Source organism: Pygoscelis adeliae, unplaced genomic scaffold (assembly GCF_000699105.1).
Source record: "Pygoscelis adeliae isolate BGI_AS28 unplaced genomic scaffold, ASM69910v1 Scaffold25, whole genome shotgun sequence".
Lineage (NCBI taxonomy): Eukaryota > Metazoa > Chordata > Aves > Sphenisciformes > Spheniscidae > Pygoscelis > Pygoscelis adeliae.
In genome coordinates, this window is record NW_008824808.1 from 502254 (window position 1) to 510313 (window position 8060).

Sequence of the window (8060 nt, forward strand, 5' to 3'; positions counted from 1 at the left end):
CCGCCGTGCTCAGGAGCGCGGCGGCCCCTGCGCACGCTCAGTGCCGGGCGCCGCGAAAGGCATTCTGGGGGGTGTAGTTTGCGGGTGCCTGGGTGCAAGGTCTCCTCAGGGTGGGCTTCCTGCCGGGGTGTTTAGTACAGACCCTCCAGCCGCTCCCAAGTCACCCCTGCTCCCACCTCACCCCTGCTCCCACCTCACCCCGGTGGTTTCCCCTCACAGCTTTTCCCCCCAGGCTGCCCGGTCCTTGCCCCCCCATCCAGTCAATTTCCTTAACCCCTCTGCTTCTCCCAGTCGTCTGCATTCCTCACCCCCACTCCTCATCTCGTCCCCAAATCTCCTTCAGCCTCCACTTCATTCTTCTGCTGTCCTCCCACTGCCTTCCCGCAGTGACCTTCCCCTGTCCCTCAGGGTCCCTCCCCGACCCTCAGCTTTCCTCTGCCCGAGAGCCTCCTTGCTTGCTGCCCACACTCCCTGGCCTCTTGATTTCTTCCACTCAGAATATACAAGCTAAAATGGAGGGCATCCACCCTTATTATGAGTACACGGCTTCAAATCCACTAGGAAAACCTGACAGATAGCAGGCACCTGCATCTCCCCCACCAGGGAAAGTGCGACAGCAGCGGCAGGTCACGTTCACGTAGTGAGGTTTGGTAAGGTCAGACTTCACCAGAGCAATCCTGAGATTACTACAGCTTGAATAAACCACTGAGGACATCCTGAGTCCGATACAAGAGGCCGAATCAGCTGAGCAGGTGGACCCATGTGCGTACTGCACCTCTGCTTGACCCAGCCTCTCCCAAAGTCAACGGGGCTTTTGTCATTCACTTCACTGAGGCTTTTGATTTCTCATGGGAGCTTTCCATTTCCACACCCATGCAGTGCTCTCAATCAATGAGAAGGACAATTAATGGCTTGGTAGCATCCTTCACATTAGCTGGTGTTTGTATGCATAACTAAATGCTCCCAGAGTGACAGAATTGCTAAACATGCGTGCAGGAAATTAATGTAAAACTTTAACCGTTGAAATGTTTGCCCCTGAAAAGCTGATAGTCATCTGGGGGAAATCAAATTTAATAGCTTAGTACTCCTTCCTCCAGCCTCTTTTTCTGTCTTGCAGATTTTGTAGCTAATGATCCGAAGAACTATCTTGTGTTATAAGAGATACACACGAGAACTTAGGGTTTTCAGAAATGTTCATTGCTATTCTAAATTTAATTTCATTACGGTCTCTATGAATTTTAGTGTTTAGCTCCCATGGACTGATAAGGCAAATGTCAGGCTTCTGAGATTCGTTTTCCAGAGTTTGTTCAAGAACTATTACACTAATGAAATTCATTGCAAGAGATCCCATCTACTCCATTTCTCATTAAGTTTGTGAGTTATACTGCAGTCTTATAGAGACTTCAGAATGCTGTATCTGCATCCTTATAGCTACAGCAACGCTGCAAAATCATCATCATCATCATCATCATCATCATTTTCATTTTCATTAACATTTGTTGGAATAAAAAGTCACTATTTATTTTAACAATGTTTAGAGTTCTCTATTAATTTCTCCAAAGCATTTGCGAGTAGAAATCTTGCCTGGAAACAAAGATTTCACAAATACCTGTTTACATATTCACATAAATGTCATCTGCAGTGCTACTTTTCCTCCTTGTTATGAAATATTTAATGAACCAGTCAAAAAGCCAGACGTTACAGTAATTTGAATTAAGTGGCCAGTCACGTATCACAGACGATGAATGGCCAAAGACACAGACATAACCGTTCAAGAAAAAAAAGAACACCCATAAGCTGAAATGTGTTTCTATGAAATATTCATAGGATTGCCATGATTTATTATAATGTCTGCTTCAGAATAACCTGCAATGGGAAAAAAGCATAATCTGATAAACTTTTCTTGCAAAATAGTTCATTCATTATTCCTGGAGTATCAAGTTTGTAGACCCACACCTGTTTAAGTCTACCGCCTGTAAGGGGTAGGAAGTGTTTTCCTTAATATGAGGTTTTACAGGGGATACCTAGTGAAAGCAGTGTGAATATGCTAATGGCGGAGACGGTCACTTCAGGTGCCAGACATAGGTGCCTAGTGCCATTTGAGACAGTTTAGGTTGCTCAAGACATCTGCACAAGGCTGGTAGATACAGCATGGGACCTTTAAGACACTCTCAACCAGTGTAATGGCAGCTAGAGGCCTGGCCCAAACTTGAGTTTCAACATGGTACCACACACTTACATTGCCTGAATCACTTCGGTTGTGACCGTTCGGGGAATAAATCAGCTTTTAGAGACACGGGCAGAGGATGGGCTCACAATTAGGAGCTAGGACAGTTGAGCCATCTTTTACAGTCCAATAGACAGAGCTGTATCTCCAACCTCAAGCAAACATTGAAATGTTTCTAACTCATACATCCTCACCTCACCTTCTGCTCTTGGGTTATAGCTCCCTTTGTATGCGCAACCTCTTTGAATGAGAAGATATCAGAGGGCTCGATCCTGGAAGCTGCCCCCATCCAGCAGAGCCGCTGATGTGCCCGCTCATGAACATCAACACCCTGGACTGCAGCACTCCAAGCCTTGCTCAGCTGAAGTCAACTAGATCCACCAGCTTCTTTGCTGTGTCTTTCTGCGCGACGTTGCCACAGCTCTTTTGGCTGTTTACCTAATGCCTCTGCTCTCCCTCGGTTTTCACTGCATCTGTGTGTGCTGCACAAGTGAATATTTGTGGGCACTGGTGCTGTTAACCGTTTTACACCAGGACAGACAGAAGCATCTACACAAGTCGTTGGCAGGATCTTGCTGGGATTGAGCCACCCAGATTTTTTTAAATGACAGCTTTGTAAATTTTATTAGGTGGGGATAGGGGGACACACAAGCCCAAGGGATGTGGCAGTCTGCCTGTGGTGTAGTCCCGGCTCAGCAGAGCTTGTGGGCTGACCAGCCAGCATGTAAAACTGGATAAGCACCAGCGATTTAAGTCTCGTAAAAGGTAATAAGCAACATCCATGGAGTGTGCGGCCGTCTGATCATCCTGCCAAAGAGCACCGTTTCAGCCAAAAATGTCAGTGAAGCCATCTGGGACTAAAGGCAGCATGTAACTCTCTGCACATCGTCTCGACATATTCTAAATGCGGGCAGCAGAGAGAGCTGAACGAGGGATTTTGAAAGTGCTACATGCCTCAAACCTCTCTTACAAATTCATGTAATTCCCTAAAGAAATGATACATATTCATATCATTCTACCTCAGGTGTATGAATTTGTTTGGAGGAGATAGACACTTTGTTGCCTCCGAAGAGCAAGATTTCATTAGACTGTCTCTCATTTGGAAAATGCAAGCAGTGACCCCACTCTCTGGAGTACCTGACAGCCAGTAATAGCTGTATCATGATCAGTACCTGCCCCCTGGTATCAATTTTTCACATGCTGTTGTCAAACACATGAAAGAGTAAAAAAAGAAATAAAAAAAATCTGCTGCTGAGCAATGCTGCCACTGAAGTGACTCGCGTCTACGAGGCGGTGAGGGCACTGGGTGTTCTGAAAGCACAGCTCTGACCCCAGTGTTTCGCTCCTCGAGCCCAAGGGCTGGGTAATTGCGGGTGTTGCCATGGAAGGTTAAGGCTTTGTTTCTCTTGTTGCAGGTAAAACGAGGTGAAATGAGCACACACGCTGTTAAAGAGGTAAGCAAACATGACTATTCTATAGAAAGAGATATTGAAAAACCTTTTAAGAACATCAATTGAAGCTATCCAGTAGTTTCGTGGTGATATTAAGAGAACAAAAAGAGTTACCAGTCCCACAACCAGGGCACCGACCCCTGCTTTCTGCCGCTGGCAATCGGATCCCACTGACCGCAGAAGTGAGCAGCACGTGGTAATCTGTGCTAGCACGACAGCAAAGCAAGAGAGAAGGTAGCTCTTTTCTAGCTCCTCGTGGAGTGGCAACAACTTCTGCTTGGTTTTGGAGTGGTCTGCTTAGTTTGGAATGCAGGACAGTTAGATAAGCAAACACCTTATTTATTTAACCATTCATTTATTTAACAACATGGTACAGGCAAGCTATTGAGCGACTTGAGAAATAAGGAATTTTCACTTGTAACAGGACTGTAGAGAGATTCATATATGGACTTTAAGTAGATGTTCCTCTTAAATACAGGAAAAGACTTGCACTAATCTAATACCGTGAGTAAATACAAACCTCCACAATACAAAGAAGGAATAGGTAGTTACTAGTGACAATGAATAAAAAAGACAGGAAAATGGAGAAATTCAGTGACAGTCGGCATCAATACATGTGCCAAAAGCTCGTGAAAGCTCCCTTGTATGATAAAGTGACTGTCTCATGAAATATTAGCAACTATCCAGAACTGGGAAAGTGTGAAAACCTTGTTGCTGTATAAATTATCTGAGACACTCCTGCCAATTACAGACTTGCTGTGAGGAAGAGAGACATTGGTAATCATGACAGCGACTGTGTTTGAGTGTCATGTGAATATTCTCGGGCAATTATTCAAATCAATCATTTCTTGTCCGGGTAAGAAAGATTCATCACTCTTAGTACCTCGTGTCATTCAGCGACTGAATTGATGATACTCTGCTATTTCTGGTGTTCGGTAATCTGCCCATTTAAGATGACAAAGCCGTCACGCATTTAACTGCTGAGGTGGAGAGCTGTCCGGCAGAAAATGGGAGAACACGGGCCCAGATCCTGTGAGAAGCATTACACAGGTCCTAAGAGACCAGTTCCCTTCTGCACTGAGCAACGTCCAACCCAGAGGTGGTTTTGGAAGTAGCAGGAGTGATGCTGGCCATTGCCAGGGCGTGAGAGGGAGGGTCACTTGAATGCAGGGGGAATGCGATGCATTTAATCACTCTTCTTCTATATGGGATGGATATGAGACCTGCTAACCATGTCTTGTCATTACAAGCCCTCCAACTTCAGTGCCTGGTGTCCCTGTCATTATGAATGACCCCCATATTTGATGGCTGACTCAGTTTCCCCAGCCCTGTGTGCCTTGACCTACCCTCTCACATCTGCTGCTCTCCATAAAGAGGGGCTCCTATCACCACGACTTCTTTCATCCTCCCATCCTTGCTGGCAGGAATTCCTCTAACATGGGACTGTGTCCTGCTTCCATGAGAATTACTGTTGGTAAGAGACATTGCTAAAAATGTGCAACGTATCTGTGTATTCACCAGACTGTTGCAACCCGAACTGTGACTACATAAATTTGGACCTTTGATTTGGCCTGATACAGCTGGTCTTACCTTCCTATTTATATATCATGAAGTATAATTTATCAATTAACTTTTTTTTTTTTAAATAATATGCCCCATCTATTCCTTCTGCCTCTTCCTGTAAACTATGCATGTGGAAAGGCTGATTCCAGCCTGCAGTCACAAGGGGATGGATTGAGGCTGCAGATCTGCTTTCGCCAAACCTTAAGCACCTGATTTTGTAAACCAAATAAAATACCACTTACGTGTTACTGCTAAAAGCACCAGGGTGATGTATCAGCTGGATTTCAGTACCACAGGGCTTCCTGCTACTGTTCGAGAAACAAAACTAACATCAGCGAGTGGTAACTTGAAGTGGCATTTGTTCTTTAATGAAATAACAAAACAAAGTCTTCACAGAGAATTAGTTTCCTTTTTTCTACACATAACTGTTTGTAACAAAACAAAGGAGTGGTTAACTCTTCAGGCTGGTGATAACAAATAAAGATGTGGTTCACCTCTGCTTTCACACGCTCCATCTCTCTTTCCAAAGAGCTTCTTTCCTTTATTTATGAGCTCTTTGGGGACAGGATTTTTAACAGTCCTTTCTGCCAACTTGTGCTTAGCAGAATATTTGCTTTCCATTTTTTTTTAAGCCTGTGTTGTGGCTCCCAAGTATCCATCTGTACCTCTCAGGAAAATATCTGGTAGCTTGCGGCTGGAATGTATTTTAGGATGCCTAATTTGAGCAGGTGACCATGTCACTGGTTAGCTCACATGCTGAAGTTTAACCTGCTGACATCTGAAATTCACTGAGATGAGCAGTCCTTTGGAGAGCCTCTCTTCAGCCATCTCTTCAAGGTCACCTGTCTGAAATCCTGAGTGATTATTGACATTGGTACTGAGCCATCGCACAGGAGAGAATTTTGACTTTTAAGAGTATTTGTCCTGCAGATCATCCTTATTCTCTGAATCCCTTCTGCATCTCTAATGAGCTGTGATGCCCTTCATTCATGTATGGTTTTGGGGGTGCATATCCTATTTTTAGGAAGTCATTTGAGAGGTAAGGCAAGCAGTTTTATGTCTTACACCTCCATAGCAAACATATGAGGTCTAGACATAGAAGATAACCATTCCTGTTTCACTTGATGGTTGAGCTGTGACAGCAGTCCAGCCTGTTGCTCTTTGTCCCTGCTTTTCGTATGATGTGAGCTTTGTCCCAGTGTAGCAGAGCCTAACTTTTGTCACCTTTGTTTAATGACACATGGCTATGAAAGTGAGGAGGCATTATACTCCCTTCCAAGACTGCAGCTTTCCAGTGGCTGCAGCTGAGAGCTGTGTCCATCCTGAAAAACAATGGGGAACATCAAACCTAATGCTAAGAAATCCTTGCTTTTCACCCCAGTCTTCCTTCTGACAGTTTACTTTCATTTTCAGCAATTTGTTAGTTGTTCTTATGCAAGCACAAACATTGTGGTTCCCAAAACTGAGCGGGGGCGAGTTACGGCCCATTCCTCTGCTCAGTGATCCCCGCTGCCCGCCTGCTGGGGAAGTGCTGGTAGACCCACCCTTCTCCCACCACTCCTCCAGGAGGTCTCACCCGTAGAGGAGGCTGGACTGGTTGACTCCAGCATGAAAGGGTTCAGATCTTTCTTCTCAGGTACCCAAAGTGACCATGAAGCAAATGGTCTTTTTGCCTCCTCTTCTGAGGGCCGGACCGTGACTGAGAAGGGAAACCGGCTGTCCTGCTTTTCTAGGTGATCCTGATCCAGGCCAGCCGGAAGGCAAGCATGCCCACTGCCAATCCTTGCGTAGCATTGCTTTGAAGTGGGAACATTTGGTCCCTGTCAACTTGCACACAACTTAATAGAACCGTGCCCTCCTCGGTAGCAGCCCTAGGTATTGCAGAAGTTCAACAGAATAGTGAATAGGGAGGGCTATGGCCAGCTAATGCCTGTTTTGTTATTAAAGCTGTCTCCCTTTGTTGGCTTCTGCCTGCCCCAGGAAGTATGTTCCTAGGAGCTCAGTTTTTAACTTACACAACAAAATAAATGAAAACAAGACAAAGAATAAGGCTCTGCTCCACTGGGAACACATGACCGCAAGGTTGTAACACGAATTCAGCACCTGTCTGTTTACCAGAGAATTTATACATAGGATGGATGGGGAGTCTCCGGGGCAACAGCAACCTGGGCACTCTTTTTTTTTTTTTTTTCTTTTTTTCTTTTTTTCTTTAATTTTCTTTTCTCTTTTTTTTTCTTGTAGCCAAAAACATATAACATTTGTCCATGTATTTTGGCCAGGGAATTTGAATCCTTGCATTCATCTCACAGAAAGGCAGACTGTCTCTTGGACAGCAGCATTTCCCTCCTCTCTCAAAGCACCGCTGTCTGTGAGCGTGCTCCGGCTCTCCCTCCTGTGCTTTGTGCAGACAGAAAAATCATCTCCGGCTGAAGCTGCTCTATCTCCACGCAGCTACAGCCCCCTGTGAACCGCAGCTGCCTCCCCCTTGCTCCCTCACTTACAGATGACACATCCCATCTCATTTAAATTATTAAAATTATTTCCATGGGGTCACCTTCTGCTTCACGCCTGAAATTATACAGAAAATTAAGCTTTTCCTTTTGTGCCATTTGGATTTAAATTGTAGATTTTAAATCTGTCCTCTCTCCTCAATCCTTTTGTTTTCCACAGACAGCACCGCTGCAGTGGCAACTCCTAGTGACTGCATTAGATGTTCAAAAAAAAGAAATCACAGGCACATCGACTCATATGACGGTATGATGAGTGAGGTGGATAATAACACACAGTACTTCAGGCACCCACTGGATCTCTTTCTATTT